Raw genomic sequence first — 23,994 nt, 5'->3', positions numbered from 1 at the left:
GCCAATAGGCAACTCGAGGATCAACTCGACGATGAGAGTTCAAACGTGCACAGTATTCAATCTTGGGAAAGAGGATGGAACAACTTTCTCTCCCGCCTCTCTCTCACACTCTTTATCTTCTCTCTCTCTCACCCTGTTTCTCTTCTCTCTATATTAGCACTTGTCAAGGGAAATAGGAAACTCGAGGATCAACTCGACGATGAGAGTTCAAATGTGCACAGTATTCAAATTTGGGAAAGAGGATGGAAAACTTTCTCTTCTGCCTCTCTCTCACCCTGTTTCTCTTCTCTCTATATTAGCACTTATCAAGGCCAATAGGCAACTCGAGGATCAACTCGACGATGAGAGTTCAAACGTGCACAGTATTCAAATTTGGGAAAGAGGATGGAACAACTTTCTCTTCTGCCTCTCTCTCACACTCTTTATCTTCTCTCTCTCTCTCTCACCCTGTTTCTCTGCTCTCTATATTAGCACTTATCAAGGTAAATAGGCAACTCGAGGATCAACTCGACGATGAGAGATCAAATGTGCACAGTATTCAAATTTGGGAAAGAGGATGGAACAACTTTCTCTTCTGCCTCTCTGTCACACTCTTTATCTTCTCTCTCTCTAACCCTGTTTCTCTTCTCTCTATTAGCACTTATCAAGGCCAATAGGCAACTCGAGGATCAACTCGACGATGAGAGTTCAAACGTGCACAGTATTCAAATTTGGGAAAGAGGATGGAACAACTTTCTCTTCTGCCTCTCTCTCACACTCTTTATCTTCTCTCTCTCTCACCCTGTTTCTCTTCTCTGTATATTAGCACTTATCAAGGCCAATAGGCAACTCGAGGATAAACTCGACGATGAGAGTTCAAACGTGCACAGTATTCAAATTTGGGAAAGAGGATGGAACAACTTTCTCTTCTGCCTCTCTCTCACACTCTTTATGTTCTCTCTCTCTCTAACCCTGTTTCTCTTCTCTCTATATTAGCACTTATCAAGGCCAATAGGCAACTCGAGGATCAACTCGACGATGAGAGTTTAAACGTGCATTGTATTCAAATTTGGGAAAGAGGATGGCACAACTTTCTCTTCTGCCTGTCTCTCACACTCTTTATCTTCTCTCTCTCTCTCACCCTGTTTCTCTTCTCTTTATATTAGCACTTATCAAGGCCAATAGGCAACTCGAGGATCAACTCGACGATGAGAGTTCAAACGTGCACAGTATTCAAATTTGGGAAAGGGGATGGAACAACTTTCTATTCTGCCTCTCTCTCACACTCTTTATCTTCTCTCTCTCTCAAACCCTGTTTTTCTTCTCTCTGTATTAGCACTTATCAAGGCCAATAGGTAACTCGAGGATCAACTCGGCGATGAGAGTTCAAACGTGCACAGTATTCAAATTTGGGAAAGAGGATGGAACAACTTTCTCTTCTGCCTCTCTCTCACACACTTTTTCTTCTCTCTCTCTCACCCTGTTTCGCTTCTCTCTATATTAGTACTTATCAAGGCCAATAGGCAACTCGAGGATCAACTCGACGATGAGAGTTCAAACGTGCACAGTATTAAAATTTGGGAAAGAGGATGGAACAACTTTCTCTTCTGCCTCTCTCTCACACTCTTTATCTTCTTTCTCTCTCACCCTGATACTCTTCTCTCTATATTAGCACTTATCAAGGCCAATAGGCAACTCGAAGATCAACTCGACGATGAGAGTTCAAACGTGCACAGTATTCAAATTTGGGAAAGAGGATGGAACAACTTTCTCTTCTGCCTCTCTCTCACACTCTTTATTTTCTCTCCCTCTCTAACCCTGTTTCTCTTCTCTCTATATTAGCACTTATCAAGGCCAATAGGCAACTCGAGGATCAACTCGACGATGAGAGTTCAAACGTGCACAGTATTCAAATTTGGGAAAGAGGATGGAACAACTTTCTCTTCTGTCTCTCTCTCACACTCTTTATCTTCTCTCTCTCTCACCCTGTTTCTTTTCTCTCTATATTAGCACTTATCAAGGCTAATAGGAAACTCGAGGATCAACTCGACGATGAGAGTTCAAAAGGGCACAGTATTCAAATTTGGGAAAGAGGATGGAACAACTTTCTCTCCTGCCTCTCTCTCACACTCTTTATCTTCTCTCTCTCTCACCCTGTTTCTCTTCTCTCTATATTAGCACTTGTCAAGGCAAATAGGCAACTCGAGGATCAACTCGACGATGAGAGTTCAAATGTGCACAGTATTCAAATTTGGGAAAGAGGATGGAAAACTTTCTCTTCTGCCTCTCTCTCACCCTGTTTCTCTTCTCTCTATATTAGCACTTGTCAAGGCAAATAGGCAACTCGAGGATCAACTCGACGATGAGAGTTTAAACGTGCACAGTATTCTAATTTGGGAAAGAGGATGGAACAACTTTCTCTTCTGCCTCTCTCTCACACTCTTTATCTTCTCTCTCTCTCTAACCCTGTTTCTCTTCTCTCTATATTAGCACTTATCAAGGCCAATAGGCAACTCGAGGATCAACTCGACGATGAGAGGTCAAACGTGCACAGTATATAAATTTCGGAAAGAGGATGGAACAACTTTCTCTTCTGCCTCTCTCTCACACTCGTTATCTTCTCTCTCTCTCACCCTGTTTCTCTTCTCTCTATATTAGCACTTGTCAAGGCAAATAGGCAACTCGAGGATCAACTCGACGATGAGAGTTTAAACGTGCACAGTATTCTAATTTGGGAAAGAGGATGGAACAACTTTCTCTTCTGCCTCTCTCTCACACTCTTTATCTTCTCTCTCTCTCTAACCCTGTTTCTCTTCTCTCTATATTAGCACTTATCAAGGCCAATAGGCAACTCGAGGATCAACTCGACGATGAGAGGTCAAACGTGCACAGTATATAAATTTCGGAAAGAGGATGGAACAACTTTCTCTTCTGCCTCTCTCTCACACTCGTTATCTCCTCTCTCTCTCACCCTGTTTCATCTCTCTCTATTAGAGCTTATCAAGGCCAATAGGCAACTCGAGGATCAACTCGACGATGAGAGTTTAAACGTGCACAGTATTCTAATTTGGGAAAGAGGATGGAACAACTTTCTCTTCTGCCTCTCTCTCACACTCTTTATCTTCTCTCTCTCTCTAACCCTGTTTCTCTTCTCTCTATATTAGCACTTATCAAGGCCAATAGGCAACTCGAGGATCAACTCGACGATGAGAGTTCAAACGTGCACAGTATTCAAATTTGGGAAAGAGGATGGAACAACTTTCTCTTCTGCCTCTCTCTCACACTCTTTATCTTCTCTCTCTCTCTAACCCTGTTTCTCTTCTCTCTTTATTAGCACTTGTCAAGGCCAATAGGCAACTCGAGGATCAACTCGACGATGAGAGTTCAAACGTGCACAGTATTCAAATTTGGGAAAGAGGATGGAACAACTTTCTCTTCTGCCTCTCTCTCACACTCTTTATCTTCTCTCTCACTCTCTAAACCTGTTTCTCTTCTCTCTATATTAGCACTTATCAAGGCCAATAGGCAACTCGAGGATCAACTTTACGATGAGAGTTCAAACGTGCACAGTATTCAAATTTGGGAAAGAGGATGGAACAACTTTCTCTTCTGCCTCTCTCTCACACTCTTTATCTTCTCTCTCTCTCAGCCTGTTTCTCTTCTCTCTATATTAGATCTTATCAAGGCTAATAGGCAACTCGAGGATCAACTCGACGATGAGAGTTCAAACGTGCACAGTATTCAAATTTGGGAAAGAGGATGGAACAACTTTCTCTTCTGCCTCTCTCTCACACCCTTTATCTTCTCTCTCTCTCACCCTGTTTCTCTTCTCTGTATATTAGCACTTAGCAAGGCCAAAAGCAACTCGAGGATCAACTCGGCGATGAGAGTTCAAACGTGCACAGTATTCAAATTTGGGAAAGAGGATTGAACAACTTTCTATTCTGCCTCTCTCTCACACTCTTTATCTTCTCTCTCTCTCGAACCCTGTTTCTCTTCTCTCTATATTAGAACTTATCAAGGCCAATAGGCAACTCGAGGATCAACTCGACGATGAGAGTTCAAACGTGCACAGTATTAAAATTTGGGAAAGAGGATGGCACAACTTTCTCTTCTGCCTGTCTCTCACACTCTTTATCTTCTCTCTCTCTCTAACCCTGTTTCTCTTCTCTTTATATTAGCACTTATCAAGGCCAATAGGCAAATCGAGGATAATCTCGACGATGAGAGTTCAAACGTGCACAGTATTCAAATTTGGGAAAGAGGATGGAACAACTTTCTATTCTGCCTCTCTCTCACACTCTTTATCGTCTCTCTCTCTCTAACCCTGTTTCTCTTCTCTCTATATTAGCACTTATCAAGGCCAATAGGCAACTCGAGGATCCACTCGACGATGAGAGTTCAAACGTGCACAGTATTCCATTTGGGAAAGAGGATGGAACAACTTTCTATTCTGCCTCTCTCTCACACTCTTTATCTTCTCTCTCTCTCTAACCCTGTTTCTCTTCTCTCTATATTAGCACTTATCAAGGCCAATAGGCAACTCGAGGATCAACTCGGCGATGAGAGTTCAAACGTGCACAGTATTCAAATTTGGGAAAGAGGATGGAACACCTTTCTCTTCTGCCTCTCTCTCACACACTTGTTCTTCACTCTCTCTCACCCTGTTTCGCTTCTCTCTATATTAGTACTTATCAAGGCCAATAGGCAACTCGAGGATCAACTCGACGATTAGAGTTCAAACGTGCACAGTGTTCAAATTTGGGAAAGAGGATGGAACAACTTTCTCTTCTGCCTCTCTCTCACACCCTTTATCTTCTTTCTCTCTCACGCTGATACTCTTCTCTCTATATTAGCACTTATCAAGGCCAATAGGCAACTCGAGGATCAACTCGACGATGAGAGTTCAAACGTGCACAGTATTCAAATTTGGGAAAGAGGATGGAACAACTTTCTCTTCTGTCTCTCTCTCACACTCTTTATCTTCTCTCTCTCTCTAACCCTGTTTCTCTTCTCTCTATATTAGCACTTATCAAGGCTAATAGGAAACTCGAGGATCAACTCGACGATGAGAGTTCAAAAGTGCACAGTATTCAAATTTGGGAAAGAGGATGGAACAACTTTCTATTCTGCCTCAATCTAACAATCATTATCTTCTCTGTCTCTCTAACCCTGTTTCTCTTCTCTCTATATTAGCACTTATCAAGGCCAATAGGCAACTCGAGGATCAACTCGACGATGAGAGTTCAAACGTGCACAGTATTCAACTTTGGGAAAGAGGATGGAACAACTTTCTATTCTGCCTCTCTTTCACACTCTTTATCTTCTCTCTCTCTCTACCCCTGTTTCTCTTCTCTTATATTAGCACTTATCAAGGCCAATAGGCAACTCGAGGATCAACTCGACGATGAGAGTTCAAACGTGCACAGTATTCAAATTTGGGAAATAGGATGGAACAACATTCTCTTCTGCCTCTCTCTCACACTCTTTATCTAATCTCTCTCTCTCTCACCCTGTTTCTCTTCTCTCTATATTAGTACTTATCAAGGCCAATAGGCAACTCGAGGATCAACTCGGCGATAAGAGTTCAAACGTGCACAGTATTCAAATTTGGGAAAGAGGATGGAACAACTTTCTCTTCTGCCTCTCTCTCACACTCTTTATCTTCTCTCTCACCCTGTTTCTCTTCTCTCTATATTAGCACTTATCAAGGCCAATAGGCAACTCGAGGATCAACTCGACGATGAGAGTTCAAACGTGCACAGTATTAAAATTTGGGAAAGAGGATGGAACAACTTTCTCTTCTGCCTCTCTCTCACACTCTTTATCTTCTCTCTCTCTCACCCTGTATCTCTTCTCTCTATATTAGCATTTATCAAGGCCAATAGGCAACTCGAGGATCAACTCGGCGATAAGAGTTCAAACGTGCACAGTATTCAAATTTGGGAAAGAGGATGGAACAACTTTCTCTTCTACCTCTCTCTCACACTGTTAATCTTCTCTCTCTCTTACACCCTTTTACACTTCTCTCTATATTATCACTTATCAAGGCCAAAAGGCAACTCGAGGATCAACTCCACGATGAGAGTTCAAACGTGCACAGTATTCAAATTTGGGAAAGAGGATGGAACAACTTTCTCTTCTGCCTCTCTCTCACACTCTTTATCTTCTCTCTCTCTCTCACCCTGTTTCTCTTCTCTCTATATTAGCACTTATCTAGGCTAATAGGCAACTCGAGGATCAACTCGACGATGAGAGTTTAAAAGTGCACAGTATTCAAATTTGGGAAAGAGGATGGAACAACTTTCTATTCTGCCTCAATCTCACAATCTTTATCTTCTCTGTCTCTCTAACCCTGTTTCTCTTCTCTCTATATTAGCACTTATCAAGGCCAATAGGCGACTCGAGGATCAACTCGACGATGAGAGTTCAAACGTGCACAGTATTCAACTTTGGGAAAGAGGATGGAACAACTTTCTCTTCTGCCTCTCTCTCACACTCTTTATCTTCTCTCTCTCTCTAACCCTGTTTCTATTCTCTCTATATTAGCACTTATCAAGGCCAATAGGCAACTCGAGGATCCACTCGACGATGAGAGTTCAAACGTGCACAGTATTCAAATTTGGGAAAGAGGATGGAACAACTGTCTATTCTGCCTCTCTCTCACACACTTTATCTTCTCTCTCTCTCTAACCCTGTTTCTCTTCTCTCTATATTAGCACTTATCAAGGCAAATAGGCAACTCGAGGATCAACTCGGCGATGAGAGTTCAAACGTGCACAGTATTCAAATTTGGGAAAGAGGATTGAACACCTTTCTCTTCTGCCTCTCTCTCACACTCTTGTTCTTCACTCTCTCTCACCCTGTTTCGCTTCTCTCTATATTAGTACTTATCAAGGCCAATAGGCAACTCGAGGATCAACTCGACGATGAGAGTTCAAACGTGCACAGTGTTCAAATTTGGGAAAGAGGATGGAACAACTTTCTCTTCTGCCTCTCTCTCACACTCTTTATCTTCTTTCTCTCTCACGCTGATACTCTTCTCTCTATATTAGCACTTATCAAGGCCAATAGGCAACTCGAGGATCAACTCGACGATGAGAGTTCAAACGTGCACAGTATTCAAATTTGGGAAAGAGGATGGAACAACTTTCTCTTCTGTCTCTCTCTCACACTCTTTATCTTCTCTCTCTCTCTCTCTAACCCTGTTTCTCTTCTCTCTATATTAGCACTTATCAAGGCTAATAGGAAACTCGAGGATCAACTCGACGATGAGAATTCAAAAGTGCACAGTATTCAAATTTGGGAAAGAGGATGGAACAACTTTCTATTCTGCCTCAATCTAACAATCTTTATCTTCTCTGTCTCTCTAACCCTGTTTCTCTTCTCTCTATATTAGCACTTATCAAGGCCAATAGGCAACTCGAGGATCAACTCGACGATGAGAGTTCAAACGTGCACAGTATTCAACTTTGTGAAAGAGGATGGAACAACTTTCTATTCTGCCTCTCTCTCACACTCTTTATCTTCTCTCTCTCTACCCCTGTTTCTCTTCTCTTATATTAGCACTTATCAAGGCCAATAGGCAACTCGAGGATCAACTCGACGATGAGAGTTCAAACGTGCACAGTATTCAAATTTGGGAAATAGGATGGAACAACATTCTCTTCTGCCTCTCTCTCACACTCTTTATCTAATCTCTCTCTCTCACCCTGTTTCTCTTCTCTCTATATTAGTACTTATTAAGGCCAATAGGCGACTCGAGGATCAACTCGGCGATAAGAGTTCAAACGTGCACAGTATTCAAATTTGGGAAAGAGGATGGAACAACTTTCTCTTCTGCCTCTCTCTCACACTCTTTATCTTCTCTCTCACCCCGTTTCTTTTCTCTCTATATTAGCACTTATCAAGGCCAATAGGCAACTCGAGGATTAACTCGACGATGAGAGTTCAAACGTGCACAGTATTAAAATTTGGGAAAGAGGATGGAACAACTTTCTCTTCTGCCTCTCTCTCACACTCTTTATCTTCTCTCTCTCTCACCCTGTTTCTCTTCTCTCTATATTAGCACTTATCAAGGTCAATAGGCAACTCGAGGATCAACTCGGCGATAAGAGTTCAAACGTGCACAGTATTCAAATTTGGGAAAGAGGATGGAACAACTTTCTCTTCTGCCTCTCTCTCACACTGTATATCTTCTCTCTCTCTTACACTCTTTTACACTTCTCTCTATATTATCACTTATCAAGGCCAAAAGGCAACTCGAGGATCAACTCGACGATGAGAGTTCAAACGTGCACAGTATTCAAATTTGGGAAAGAGGATGGAACAACTTTCTCTTCTGCCTCTCTCTCACACTCTTTATCTTCTCTCTCTCTCTCACCCTGTTTCTCTTCTCTCTATATTAGCACTTATCAAGGCCAATAGGCAACTCGAGGATCAACTCGGCGATAAGAGTTCAAACGTGCACATTATTCAAATTTGGGAAAGAGGATGGAACAACTTTCTCTTCTGCCTCTCTCTCACACTCTTTATCTTCTCTCTCTCTTACACCCTTTTACTCTTCTCTCTATATTATAACTTATCAAGGCCAAAAGGCAACTCGAGGATCAACTCGACGATGAGAGTTCAAACGTGCACAGTATTAAATTTGGGAAAGAGGATGGAAACACTTTCTCTTCTGCCTCTCTCTCACACTCTTTATCTTCTATCTCTCACCCTGTTTCTCTTCTCTCTATATTAGCACTTATCAAGGTAATAGGCAACTCGAGGACTAACTCGACGATGAGAGGTCAAACGAGCACAGTATTCAAATTTGGGAAAGAGGATGGAACAGCTTTCTCTGCTGCCTCTTTTGCACACTCTTTATCTTCTCTCTCTCTCACCCTGTTTCTCTTCTCTCTATATTAGCACTTATCAAGGCCAATAGGCAACTCGAGGATCAACTCGACGATAAGAGTTCAAACGTGCACAGTATTCAAATTTGGGAAAGAGGATGGAAAACTTTCTCTTCTGCCTCTCTCTCACCCTGTTTCTGATCTCTCTATATTAGCACTTATCAAGGCCAATAGGCAACTCGAGGATCAACTCGACGATGAGAGGTCAAACGTGCACAGTATATAAATTTCGGAAAGAGGATGGAACAACTTTCTCTTCTGCCTCTCTCTCACACTCGTTATCTTCTCTCTCTCACCCTGTTTCTCGTCTCTCTATATTAGCACTTATCAAGGCCAATAGGCAACTCGAGGATCAACTCGACGATGAGAGTTCAAACGTGCACAGTATTCAAATTTGGGAAAGAGGATGGAACAACTTTCTCTTCTGCCTCTCTCTCACACTCTTTATCTTCTTTATCTCTCACCCTGATACTCTTCTCTCTATATTAGCACTTATCGAGGCCATTAGGCAACTCGAGGATCAACTCGGCGATGAGGGTTCAAACGTGCACAGTATTCAAATTTTGGAAAGAGGATGGAACAACTTTCTCTTCTGCCTCTCTCTCACACTCTTTATCTTCTCTCTCTCTCTCACCCTGTTTCTTTTCTCTCTATATTAGCACTTATCTAGGCTAATAGGCAACTCGAGGATCAACTCGACGATGAGAGTTTAAAAGTTCACACTATTCAAATTTGGGAAAGAGGATGGAACAACTTTCTATTCTGCCTCAATCTCACAATCTTTATCTTCTCTATCTCTCTAACCCTGTTTCTCTTCTCTCTATATTAGCACTTATCAAGGCCAATAGGCGACTCGAGGATCAACTCGACGATGAGAGTTCAAACGTGCACAGTATTCAAATTTGGGAAAGAGGATGGAACAACTTTCTCTTCTGCCTCTCTCTCACACTCTTTATCTTCTCTCTCTCTCACCCTGTTTCTCGTCTCTCTATATTAGCACTTATCAAGGCCAATAGGCAAGTCGAGGATCAACTCGACAATGAGAGTTCAAACGTGCACAGTATTCAAATTTGGGAAAGAGGATGGAACAACTTTCTCTTCTGCCTCTCTCTCACACTCTTTATCTTCTCTCTCTCTCTCTCACCCTGTTTCTCTTCTCTCTATATTAGCACTTGTCAAGGCCAATAGGACACTCGAGGATCAACTCGGCGATGAGAGTTCAAACGTAGACAGTATTAAAATTTGGGAAAGAGGATGGAACAACTTTCTCTTCTGCCTCTCTCTCACACTCTTTATCTTCTCTCTCTCTCTAACCCTGTTTCTATTCTCTCTATATTAGCACTTATCAAGGCCAATAGGCAACTCGAGGATCCACTCGACGATGAGAGTTCAAACGTGCACAGTATTCCATTTGGGAAAGAGGATGGAACAACTTTCTATTCTGCCTCTCTCTCACACTCTTTATCTTCTCTCTCTCTCTAACCCTGTTTCTCTTCTCTCTATATTAGCACTTATCAAGGCCAATAGGCAACTCGAGGATCAACTCGGCGATGAGAGTTCAAACGTGCACAGTATTCAAATTTGGGAAAGAGGATGGAACACCTTTCTCTTCTGCCTCTCTCTCACACTCTTTTTCTTCACTCTCTCTCACCCTGTTTCGCTTCTCTCTATATTAGTACTTATCAAGGCCAATAGGCAACTCGAGGATCAACTCGACGATGAGAGTTCAAACGTGCACGGTGTTCAAATTTGGGAAAGAGGATGGAACAACTTTCTCTTCTGCCTCTCTCTCACACTCTTTATCTTCTTTCTCTCTCACGCTAAATACTCTTCTCTCTATATTACCACTTATCAAGGCCAATAGGCAACTCGAGGATCAACTCGACGATGAGAGTTCAAACGTGCACAGTATTCAAATTTGGGAAAGAGGATGGAACAACTTTCTCTTCTGCCTCTCTCTCACACTCTTTATATTCTCTCTCTCTCTAACCCTGTTTCTCTTCTCTCTATATTAGCACTTATCAAGGCCAATAGGCAACTCGAGGATCAACTCGACGATGAGAGTTCAAACGTGCACAGTATTCAAATTTGGGAAAGAGGATGGAACAACTTTCTCTTCTGTCTCTCTCTCACACTCTTTATCTTCTCTCTCTCTCACCCTGTTTCTTTTCTCTCTATATTAGCACTTATCAAGGCTAATAGGAAACTCGAGGATCAACTCGACGATGAGAGTTCAAAAGGGCACAGTATTCAAATTTGGGAAAGCGGATGGAACAACTTTCTATTCTGCCTCAATCTAACAATCTTTATCTTCTCTGTCTCTCTAACCCTGTTTCTCTTCTCTCTATATTAGCACTTATCAAGGCCAATAGGCAACTCGAGGATCAACTCGACGATGAGAGTTCAAACGTGCACAGTATTCAACTTTGGGAAAGAGGATGGAACAACTTTCTCTTCTGCCTCTCTCTCACACTCTTTATCTTCTCTCTCTCTCTACCCCTGTTTCTCTTCTCTTATATTAGCACTTATCAAAGCCAATAGGCAACTCGAGGATCAACTCGACGATGAGAGTTCAAACGTGCACAGTATTCAAATTTGGGAAAGAGGATGGAACAACTTTCTCTTCTGCCTCTCTCTCACACTCTTTATCTAATCTCTCTCTCTCTCACCCTGTTTCTCTTCTCTCTATATTAGTACTTATCAAGGCCAATAGGCAACTCGAGGATCAACTCGGCGATAAGAGTTCAAACGTGCACAGTATTCAAATTTGGGACAGAGGATGGAACAACTTTCTCTTCTGCCTCTCTCTCACACTCTTTATTTTCTCTCTCTCACCTTGTTTCTCTTCTCTCTATATTAGCACTTATCACGGCCAATAGGCAACTCGAGGATCAACTGGACGATAAGAGTTCAAACGTGCACAGTATTAAAATTTGGGAAAGAGGATGGAACAACTTTCTCTTCTGCCTCTCTCTCACACTCTTTATCTTCTCTCTCTCTCACCCTGTTTCTCTTCTCTCTATATTAGCACTTATCAAGGCAAATAGGCAACTCGAGGATCAACTCGGCGATAAGAGTTCAAACGTGCACAGTATTCAAATTTGGGAAAGAGGATGGAACAACTTTCTCTTCTGCCTCTCTCTCACACTGTTAATCTTCTCTCTCTCTTACACCCTTTTACACTTCTCTCTATATTATCACTTATCAAGGCCAAAAGGACACTCGAGGATCAACTCGACGATGAGAGTTCAAACGTGCACAGTATTCAAATTTGGGAAAGAGGATGGAAAAACTTTCTCTTCTGCCTATCTCTCACACTCTTTATCTTCTCTCTCTCAGCCTGTTTCTCTTCTCTCTATATTAGCACTTATCAAGGCCAATAGGCAACTCGAGGATCAACTCGACGATGAGAGTTCAAACGTGCACAGTATTCAAATTTGGGAAAGAGGATGGAACAACTTTCTCTTCTGCCTCTCTCTCACACCCTTTATCTTCTCTCTCTCTCACCCTGTTTCTCTTCTCTCTATATTAGCACTTATCAAGGTAATAGGCAACTCGAGGATTAACTCGACGATAAGAGTTCAAACGTGCACAGTATTCAAATTTGGGACAGAGGATGGAACAACTTTCTCTTCTGCCTTTCTCTCACACTCTTTATCTTCTCTCTCTCTCTCACCCTGTTTTTCTTCACTATATATTAGCACTTATCAAGGCAAATAGGCAACTCCAGGATCAACTCGACGATAGGAGTTCAAACGTGAACAGTATTCAAATTTGGGAAAGAGGATGGAACAACTTTCTCTTCTGCCTCCCTCTCACACTCTTTATCTTCTCTCTCTCTCTAACCCTGTTTCTCATCTCTCTATTTTAGCACTTATCAAGGCAAATAGGCAACTCGAGGATGAACTCGACGATGAGAGTTCAAACGTGCACAGTATTAAAATTTGGGAAAGAGGATGGCACAACTTTCTCTTCTGCCTCTCTCTCACACTCTTTATCTTCTCTCTCTCACACTCTTTATCTTCTCTCTATATTAGCACTTATCAAGGCCAATAGGCAACTCGAGGATCAACTCGACGATGAGAGTTCAAAAGTGCACAGTATTCAAATTTGGGAAAGAGGATGGAACAACATTCTCTACTGCCTCTTTCTAACACTCTTTATCTTCTCTCTCTCACTCTGTTTCTCTTCTCTCTATATTAGCACTTATCAAGGCCAATAGGCAACTCGAGGATCAACTCGACGATGAGAGTTCAAAAGTGCACAGTATTCAAATTTGGGAAAGAGGATGGAACAACTTTCTCTTGTGCCTGTCTCTCACACTCTTTAACTTCTCTCTCTCTCACCCTGTTTCTCTTCTCTCTATATTAGAACTTATCAAGGCAAATAGGCAACTCGAGGATCAACTCGACGATGAGAGTTCAAACGTGCACAGTATTCAAATTTGGGAAAGAGGATGGAACAACTTTCTCTTCTGCCTCTCTCTCACACTCTCTATCTTCTCTCTCTCTCACCGTGTTTCTCTTCTCTCTATATTAGCACTTATCAAGGCCAATAGGCAACTCGAGTATCATCTCGACGATGAGAGTTCAAACGTGCACAGTATTCAAATTTGGGAAAGAGGATGGAACAACTTTCTCTTCTGCCTCTCTCTCACACTCTTTATCTTCTCTCGCTCTCTCACCCTGTTCCTCTTCTCTCTATATTAGCACTTATCAAGGCCAATAGGCAACTCGACGATCAACTCGACGATGAGTGTTCAAACGTGCACAGTATTCAAATTTGGGAAAGAGGATGGAACAACTTTCTCTTCTGCCTCTCACACTCTTTATCTTCTCTCTCTCACCCTGTTTCTCTTCTCTCTATATAACCACTTATCAAGGCCAATAGGAAACTCGAGGATCAACTCGACGATGAGAGTTCAAACGTGCACAGTATTCAAATTTGGGAAAGAGGATGGAACAACTTTCTCTTCTGCCTCTCTCTCACACTCTTTATCTTCTCTCTCTCTCTCACCCTGTTTCTCTTCTCTCTATATTATTACTTATCAAGGCAAATAGGCAACTCGAGGATCAACTCGACGATAAGGGTTCAAACGTGCACAGTATTCAAATTTGGGAAAGAGGATGGAACAACTTTCTCTTGTGCCTGTCTCTCACACTCTTTATCTTCTCTCTCTCTCACCCTGTTTCTCTTCTCTCTATATTAGAACTTATCAAGGCAAATAGGCAACTCGAGGATCAACTCGACGATGAGAGTTCAAACGTGCACAGTATTCAAATTTGGGAAAGAGGATGGAACAACTTTCTCTTCTGCCTCTCTCTCACACTCTTTATCTTCTCTCTCTCTCACCCTGTTTCTCTTCTCTCTATATTAGCACTTATCAAGGCCAATAGGCAACTCGAGTATCATCTCGACGATGAGAGTTCAAACGTGCACAGTATTCAAATTTGGGAAAGAGGATGGAACAACTTTCTCTTCTGCCTCTCTCTCAAACTCTTTATCTTCTCTCTCTCTCTCACCCTGTTTCTCTTCTGTCTATATTAGCACTTATCAAGGCAAATAGGAAACTCGAGGATCAACTGTGCGATAAGAGTTCAAACGTGCACAGTATCCAAATTTGGGAAAGAGGATGAAACAACTTTCTCTTCTTCCTCGGTCTCACAGTCTTTATATTCTCTCTCTCTCTAACATTGTTTGTCTTCTCTCTATATTTGAACTTATCAAGGCCAATAGGCAACTTGAGGATCAACTCGACGATGAGAGTTCAAACGTGCACAGTATTCAAATTTGGGAAAGAGGATGGAACAACTTTCTCTTCTGCCTCCCTCTCACACTCTTTATCTTCTCTCTCTCTCACCCTGTTTATCTTCTCTCTATATTAGCACTTATCAAGGCTAATAGGACACTCGAGGATCAACTCGAAGATTAGAGTCCAAACATGAACAGTATTCAAATTTGGGAAAGAGGATGGAACAACTTTCTATTCTGCCTCTCTCTCATACTCTTTATCTTCTCTCTCTCTAACCTTGTTTCTCTTTCGGCTATATTAGCACTTATCAAGGCCAATAGGCAACGCGAGGATCAACTCGACGATGAGAGTTCAAACGTGCACAGTATTCAAATTTGGGAAAGGATGGAACAAATTCTCTTCTGCCTCTCTCTTACACTCTTTATCTTCTCTCTCTCACCCTGTTTCTCTTCTGTCTATATTAGCACTTATCAATGCCAATAGGCAACTCGAGGATCAACTCGACGATGAGAGTTCAAACGTGCACAGTATTTAAATTTGGGGAAGAGGAGCGAACCACTTTCTCTTCTGCCTTGCACTCATACTCTTTATCTTCTCTCTTTCTCACACCCTGTTACTCTTCTCTCTATATTAGCACTTATCAAGGCCAAAAGGCAACTCGAGGATCAACTCGACGATGAGAGTTCAAACGTGCACAGTATTCAAATTTGGGAAAGAGGATGGAACAACTTTCTCTTCTGCCTCTCTCTCACACTCTTTATCTTCTCTCTCTCTTTTACCCTGTTTCTCTTCTCTCTATATTAGCACTTATCAGGGCCAATAGGCAACTCGAGGATCAACTCGACGATGAGAGTTCAAACGTGCACAGTATTCAAATATGGGAAAGAGGATGGAACAACATTCTCTTTTAACTCTCTCTCACACTCTTTATCTTCTCTCTCTCTCACCCTGTTTCTCTTCTCTCTATATTAGCATTTATCAAGGTAATAGGCAACTCGAGGATCAATTCGACGATGAGAGTTAACACGTGCACAGTATTCACATTTGGGAAAGAGGATGGAACAACTTTCTCTTCTGCCTCTCTCTCACAGTCTTTGTCTTCTCTTTCTCACCCTGTTTCTCTTCTCTCTATATTAGCACTTATCAAGGCCAATAGGCAACTCGAGGATCAACTCGACGATAAGAGTTCAAACGTGCACAGTATTCAAATTTGGGAAAGAGGATGGAACAACATTCTCTTCTGCCTCTCTCTTACACTCTTTATCTTCTCTCTCTCTCACCCTGTTTCTCTCCTCTCTATATTAGCACTTATCAAGGCCAATAGGCAACTCGAAGATCAACTCGACGATGAGAGTTAAAATGTGCACAGTATTCAAATTTGGGAAAGAGGATGGAACAACTTTCTCTTCTGCCTTTCTCTCACACTCTTTGTCTTCTCTCTCTCTCTCACCCTGTTTTTCTTCACTCTATATTAGCACTTATCAAGGCAAATAGGCAACTCGAGGATCAACTCGACGATAGGAGTTCAAACGTGAACAGTATTCAAATTTGGGAAAGAGGATGGAACAACTTTCTCTTCTGCCTCTCTCTCACACTCTTTATCTTCTCTCTCTCTCTAACCCTGTTTCTCTTCTCTCTATATTAGCACTTATCAAGGCAAATAGGCAACTCGAGGATGAACTCGACGATGAGAGTTCAAACGTGCACAGTATTCAAATTTGGGAAAGAGGATGGAACAACTTTCTCTTCTGCCTCTCTCACACTCTTTATCTTCTCTCTCTCACCCTGTTTCTCTTCTCTCTATATTAGCACTTATCAAGGCCAATAGGCAACTCGAGGATCAACTCAAACATGAGAGTTCAAACGTGCACAGTATTCAAATTTGGGAAAGAGGATGGAACAAAATTCTCTTCTGCCTCTTTCTAACACTCTTTATCTTCTCTCTCTCACCCTGTTTCTCTTCTCTCTATATTAGCACTTATCAAGGCCAATAGGCAACTCGAGGATCAACTCGACGATGAGAGTTCAAAAGTGCACAGTATTCAAATTTGGGAAAGAGGATGGAACAACTTTCTCTTCTGCCTCTCTCTCACACTCTTTATCTTCTCTCTCTCTGTAACCCTGTTTCTCTTCTCTCTATATTAGAACTTATCAAGGCAAATAGGCAACTCGAGGATCAACTCGACGATGAGAGTTCAAACGTGCACAGTATTCAAATTTGGGAAAGAGGATGGAACAACTTTCTCTTCTGCCTCTCTCTCACACTCTTTATCTTCTCTCTGTCTAACCCTGTTTCCTTTCTCTCTATATTAGCACATCAAGGCCAATAGGGAACTCGAGGATCAACTCGACGATGAGAGTTCAAACGTGCACAGTATTCAAATTTGGGAAAGAGGATGGAACAACTTTCTCTTGTGCCTGTCTCTCACACTCTTTATCTTCTCTCTCTCTCACCCTGTTTCTCTTCTCTCTATATTACCACTTATCAAGGCCAATAGGCAACTCGAGGATCAACTCGACGATGAGAGTTCAAACGTGCACAGTATTCAAATTTGGGAAAGAGGATGGAACAACTTTCTCTTCTGCATCTTTCTCACACTATTTATCTTCTCTTTCTCTCTCAGCCTGTTTCTCTTCTCTCTATATTAGCACTTATCAAGGCCAATAGGCAACTCGAGGATCAACTCGACGATGAGAGTTCAAACGTGCACAGTATTCATATTTGGGAAAGAGGATGGAACAACTTTCTCTTCTGCCTCTCTCTCACACTCTTTATCTTCTCTCTCAGCCTGTTTCTCTTCTCTCTATATTAGCGCTTATCAAGGCCAATAGTCAACTCGAGGATCAACTCGACGATGAGAGTTCAAACGTGCACAGTATTCAAATTTGGGAAAGAGGATGGAACAACTTTCTCTACTGCCTCTCTCTCACACTCTTTATCTTCTCTCTCTCACCCTGTTTCTCTTCTCTCTATATTAGCACTTATCAAGGCCAATAGGCAACTCGAGGATCAACTCGACGATGAGAGTTCAAACGTGCACAGTATTCAAATTTGGGAAAGAGGATGGAACAACTTTCTCTTGTGTCTGTCTCTCACACTCTTTATCTTCTCTCTTTCTCTCACCCTGTTTCTCTTCTCTCCATATTAGCAAATCAAGGCCAATAGGCAACTCGAGGATCAACTCGACGATGAGAGTTTAAACGTGCACAGTATTCAAATTTGGGAAAGAGGATGGAATAACTTTCTCTTCTGCCTCTCTCTCACACTCTTTATCTTCTCTCTCTCTCACCCTGTTTCTCTTCTGTCTATATTAGCACTTATCAAAGCCAATAGGCAACTCGAGTATCAACTCGACGATGAGAGTTCAAACGGTCACAGTATTCAAATTTGGGAAAGAGGATGGAACAACTTTCTCTTCTGCCTCTCTTTCACACTCTTTATCTTCTCTCTCTCTCTCACCCTGTTTCTCTTCTCTGTATATTAGCACTTATCAAGGCCAATAGGCAACTCGAGGATCAACTCGACGATGAGTGTTCAAACGTGCACAGTATTCAAATTTGGGAAAGAGGATGGAATAACTTTCTCTTCTGCCTCTCACTCACACTCTTTATCTTCTCTCTCTCTCACCCTGTTTCTCTTCTCTCTATATTAGCACTTATAAAGGCCAATAGGCAACTGGAGGATTAACTCGACGATGAGTGTTCAAACGTGCACAGTATTTAAATTTGGGAAAGAGTATGGAACAACTTTCTCTTCTGCCTCTCTCTCACACTCTTTATCTTCTCTCCCTCTCACCCTGTTTCTCTTCTCTCTATATTAGCACTTATCAAGGCCAATAGGAAACTGTAGGGTCAACTCGACGATGAGAGTTCAAACGTGCACAGTATTCAAATTTGGGAAAGAGGATGGAACAACTTTCTCTTCTGCCTCTCTCTCACACTCTTTATCTTCTCTCTCTCTCACCCTGTTTCTCTTCTCTCTATATTAGCCCTTATCAAGGCCAATAGGCAACTCGAGGATCAACTCGGCGATGAGAGTTCAAACGTGCACAGTATTCAAATTTGGGAAAGAGGATGGAACAACTTTCTCTTCTGCCTCTCTCTCACACTCTTTATCTTCTCTCTCTCTCACCCTGTTTCTCTTCTCTCTATATTAGCACTTATCAAGGCCAATAGGCAACTCGAGGATCAACTCGACGATGAGAGTTCAAACGTCACAGTATTCAAATTTGGGAAAGAGGATGGAACAACTTTCTCTTCTGCCTCTCTCTCACACTCTGTATCTTCTCTCTCTCTTACCCTGTTTCTCTTCTCTCTATATTAGCACTTATCAAGGCCAATAGGCAACTCGAGGATCAACTCGACGATGAGAGTTCAAACGTGCACAGTATTCAAATTTGGGAAAGAGGATTGAACAACTTTCTCTTCTGCCTCTCACACTCTTTATCTTCACTCTCTCACCCTGTTTCTCTTCTCTCTATATTAGCTCTTATCAAGGCCAATAGGCAACTCGAGGATCAACTCGACGATGAGAGTTCAAACGTGCACAGTATTCAAATTTGGGAAAGAGGATGGAACAACTTTCTCTTCTGTCTCTCTCTCACACTCTTTATCTTCTCTCTGTCTAACCCTGTTTCCTTTCTCTCTATATTAGCACATCAAGGCCAATAGGCAACTCGAGGATCAACTCGACGATGAGAGTTCAAACGTGCACAGTATACAAATTTGGGAAAGAGGATGGAACAACTTTCTCTTGTGCCTGTCTCTCACACTCTTTATCTTCTCTCTCTCTCACCCTGTTTCTCTTCTCTTTATATTAGCACTTATCAAGGCCAATAGGCAACTCGAGGATCAACTCGACGATGAGAGTTCAAACGTGCACAGTATTCAAATTTGGGAAAGAGGATGGAACAACTTTCTCTTCTGCCTCTCTCTCACACTCTTTATCTTCTCTCTCTCTCTCACCCTGTTTCTCTTCTCTCTGTATTAGCACTTATCAAGGCCAATAGGCAACTCGAGGATCAACTCGACGATGAGAGTTCAAACGTGCACAGTAGTCAAATTTGGGAAAGAGGATGGAACAACTTTCTCTTCTGCCTCTCTCTCGCACTCTTTATGTTCTCTCTCTCTCACCCTGTTTCTCTTCTCTCTATAGTAGCACTTATCAAAGCCAATAGGCAACTCGAGGACGACAGTTCAAAAGTGCACAGTAGTCAAATTGTGGAAAGAGGATGGAACAACTTTAACAGGAGGATGAGTTATTCAACGACACCAACCTGTTTTGTTATATATATATATATTTTGTAGAAACTATATATATTACCACTTATCAAGGCCCATAGGCCACTCGAGGATTAGAGTTTAAATGTGCACAGTAGTCAAATTCCGGAAGGAGGATGGAACCGCCATAACATGAGATTGAGTTATTCAGCGACTACAACCTATTTTGTTATATATATATATTCTGTCTATATTAGCACTTATCAAGGCCAATAGGCAACTCGAGGATGAGAGTTCAAACGTGCACAGTAGTCAAATTTGGGAAAGAGGATGGAACAACTTTCTCTTCTGCCTCTCTCTCACCCTCTTTATCTTCTCTCTCTCTCACCCTGTTTCTCTTCTCTCTATATTAGCACTTATCAAGGCCAATAGGCAACTCGAGGATGACAGTTCAAAAGTGCACAGTAGTAAAATTTGGGAAAGAGGATTGAACAATTTTAACGAGAGGATGAGTTATTCAACGACACCAACCTATATAGGGAAATTCAGACTTATGGAAATATATCTAGCATAATCTATCTATTATATCCATAAAAGTGAAAATGTGTGTGTGTGAGAGAGAGAGAACAATTCTCAACCTATATACTAAACAAATTGTTCATCTACAGATTAGAAAATTTTTATATAGGGTATTCACACATATGGAAATATATTTAGCATAATCTATCTCATATCTATAATAAAAGTGAGAATGTTTGCGTGTGTGTGTGTGAGGTAGCAAGAGAGAGAGAGAGAGAGAGAGCGAGAGAACAATTCTCAACCTATATATTCAACAAATTTTTCATCTACAGATTTTAAAATTTGTATATAGGGTATTCAGACATATTGAAATATATCTAGCATAATCTATCTATTATGTCTATAAAAGTGAGAATGTGTCTGTGTGTGTGAGAGAGAGAGAGTAAGAACAATTCTCAACCTTTATATTCAACAAATTTTTTATCTACAGATTAGAAAATTTTTATATAGTGTATTCAGACATATGGAAATATATCTAGCATAATCTATCTATTATATCTATAAAAGTGAGAATCTGTGAGAGGAGAGAGAGAGAGAGAGAGAGACAGAGAGAGAACAATTCTCAACCTATATACTCAACAAATTTTATATCTACAGATTTGAAAATTTGTATGTAGCGTATTCAGACATATAGAAATATATCTAGCATAATCTATCTATTATATCTATAAAAGTGAAAATGTGTGTGTGTGTGTGTGTGAGAGAGAACAATTCTCAACCTATATACTTAACAAATTTTTTATCTACAGATTTGAAAATTTGTATATAGATTATTCAGACATATGGAAATATACCTAGCATAATTTATCTATTATATCTATAAAAGTGAGAATGTGTGTGTGTGTGTGTGTGAGAGAGAGAACAATTCTCAACGTATATATGCAACAAATTTTTTTCTACATATCTGAAATATCACATTTGTATAGAAGTAGAAATCTTGATACCTATTTTGATACCTAATAAAAGAAAGGACGCTCTTTGGGGCGGATTTTGATGATAACAAGTCACTAATAAGAAATTATAATAAACATTGAAATAATTTAAGAATTTTATCAAAATAAAATTGCATGGTAATCACCCAATTTCTGCCACAAAATTTTGATTGGCAAAACTCATAAACAGAAAATATATATTTTCTAATTTCATATTTTTTTTTTTACATAATCTGATTTGATGTTTTCCTTAATATTCAAATCACTATATTTTGCTGCTTAATATCAAATACAGCAAATGAGTTATTTTTTATGCATCAAACAATTACATTTTCTCATTCATCCAAACTAATCACTGAACATCAATTTCATATTTTCTTCACTAAAATATTACTGTGCTTGATGTCATCAAGTGGAGCGGATCATTTTTTTTTCATTTGTTCACACATTTTTCCAATTTATATATATTTTGTCTAAGATTCTTAGCCTATGTCATTGCATACCAAGCTGTTTATTAAAAGTTAAGGTTCACTGTAAACACATACGTTACACCAAAATAAAAACGCTTCAGATAATGTCTTGATATTCAATTCAGTTTCTCACATGACATCTTATGAAGTTAGTAGAAATGTCACAGACTTTTGAATCTCAAACACTTTCAATACTGTGCACTGATATTTTCTTTTTTGGAATATAAGCACATTCATGATTTTTTTTTACAAACGCCAACAAATGTCACATTGTGTAGCAATGTACTGAAACAATTATAAAAATATTTGTTTTTATTTTGGATGATGCAGGGCATCCGAAGAGAGATTTTTCTAACAAAATGAAAGTATAATTTTTAGCAATAGGTATCTAGGAAAAGGCCACTACATATGTTATAAATTCCAAATTTCCACAACCTGGCAAATACTGGTACACGCTAGCAAATTTAGATTTGCAATTACAGAATATGATTCTAATTTTTTCCTTTGCTCTTTATTCTAACACTACACTAAGTTTACTGTGTTATTTCGCTACAGTTGATATTGTGTAGAACAATAAGAAAATCATAGTGAACAATGCATTCAACAAAATTTCACACACATTTCTAGATACCTATATCTAATAAGTTCAAAAGAAAGGACACACTTAGGGAGGTATTTTGGTGGTCAAGTCACTAAATAGAGATTAGCTGGTTTCCCGGCATAGCCCAGGATGTAATAAAGATTGACTGAAATACATGTTCTAGCTGGTTTCTAGGCGTTGCCAGGGATGTAATATAGACACATTATGTTGTATATTACCTGTTCTCTTCTCCCTATATACAATTTCATATACATGCTGTAAATTACCTACACTAGGAATAAAACATGAACAATACCAGTCCTAGGGTAGATAAAACAAATAATACATAGAGATGAAAGGTTCCTGTCCCCTAAGAATAAAACATACATTCATTATCTGCTTTTGTTTTTTCATTGTTTATACGGTCCCGAGCAACGCCGGGTAGCCCTGCTAGTATCTATATAAAAGGTAAGAATAATAACTATGTAATTTCAAAATTGCCATAATTGAATTTGGACTTATGTTTACATAAAAAGATCAGTTCATTTTTAGAATTTATTATATTGGTACTTTGAGGGGAAGTAATTATATTTATAGCTTAGGTTGTGCAGAGGCCACATGACTTAGAGCCTGGAATATAAGACTTAACTTTTTTTATGATAATCGATTTGATTGAGAAGGAGGTATTCTTAGAGTTAAGTTTTTAAATTAAAGTGGTAAGAGGTTCCTTGGTTATTATTAGAATTATGGTTGTTAAATGAAGAAATGTGGTTTGATATTCTTTACTTAATTAATGTTGAAGTAGCGCCGATATATGTATGTACTTTATTAAAAGCTCGAGGTCTGGTATTAATATTAATTTGCTGATTTGTATTAGTTAAGTGGTTTGAATTTTGTTCAAAGTGTCCAACAAATGGTGGGACAATGTCTGTATGAGGACAATTTTGGAGGGGATAACAAGTGTTGTTAGTGTTAGGATGGCTGTCAGGAGAAATATTATTCTCATTAATATTATTATTATTACATTATTCATATATATATGTATATATATTTGTATATTTATATGTTTATATATGTATACATATATTTATATATATGTATATATATGTATACATATGTATGTATATATATATATATGTATATATATATATATGCATATATATGTATATATAGGTATATACATCTGTATATATATGTATATATATATGCATATATATGTATATATAGGTATATACATCTGTATATATATGTATATATATATGTATATATATATGTATGTATATATATGTATATATATGTATGTATATATATGTATGTATATGTATGTGTATGTATATGTCTGTATATATATGTGTATATATATGTATATGTATGTATGTGTGTATATGTGCGTATATATTTACATATATGTATATATATGTCAATATGTATATATGTGTATATATATGTTCATATATATATATAAATTTGCATATATATATGTATATATATATAAATTTGTATATAGTTATATGTGTATATATATCTGCATATAGATGTGTATATATATGTATGTATATGTATATATATGAAAATATATTTATAT

The sequence above is a fragment of the Euprymna scolopes genome, chromosome 11, assembly GCF_053919585.1.
Source record: "Euprymna scolopes isolate OS-2025 chromosome 11, ASM5391958v1, whole genome shotgun sequence".
Taxonomy (NCBI): domain Eukaryota; kingdom Metazoa; phylum Mollusca; class Cephalopoda; order Sepiida; family Sepiolidae; genus Euprymna; species Euprymna scolopes.
Note: the sequence above shows the minus strand (reverse complement) of the source record.